The sequence below is a fragment of the Nanorana parkeri genome, unplaced genomic scaffold (genome assembly GCF_000935625.1).
Source record: "Nanorana parkeri isolate BGI_ZX_2015 unplaced genomic scaffold, ASM93562v1 scaffold331, whole genome shotgun sequence".
Lineage (NCBI taxonomy): Eukaryota > Metazoa > Chordata > Amphibia > Anura > Dicroglossidae > Nanorana > Nanorana parkeri.
Genome location: NW_017306599.1, coordinates 367,094 through 367,796, shown reverse-complemented (window position 1 = coordinate 367,796; position 703 = coordinate 367,094).

Below are 703 nucleotides of genomic sequence, written 5' to 3'. Positions count from 1 at the left end.
AGTAGCCCACTGAATACCCCAAAAGTCAAATATAAAAAGCAGTTTTTTGTTGGCAACATTTGCTTTTAATCCAGAGCTCTCCCCTCCATTACTTATTTTCTACCACAAGATGCCCCTCAGTATGATGGGCAGCAACATTCAACCCACTTCCATTGAGCCAGACTGTCCTGTACTCATCGTAGCCTGTGACTAGACTGTGAAATGAGACGCAGCACGGTGATGAGCTTATCTCTGTCACTCTGCTGTCTCCTCCTCTCAGCATAATTCTAGTTAGAACAGCAACTTCTTGTACAGCTTCTTCCTCTTGCACTCTGAACAGGGACTGCAGGCTGATACCAGTTCAAATTCAGCAGTGAATGGTATTGCCAGCACAGAACACTGGACACTGGGTGTTCTTCTATCACTCACAAATGTCTATCACATGGTTATTGACACAGGTACTTTTGATAACTACAAAATATCATGCTTAGTAGCCAACACTCTCTTGGCTTTCATTGTGTCTTCCCAACTTGTGCTATTCTTTCTTTACACATCTTGCTACCTTCTACTTACTAGCTTTGCACCCTGTGTTACCCTGCACTAGGGATGCACCGATACCGGTTACTCAGTATCAAGTACGAGTACCGATATTTTTTTTCGGTACTCGCCAGGGCAGCCATCAGAAATTTTGGGACCCCTTACACGGCTTTAGGCCGGGCCCCCC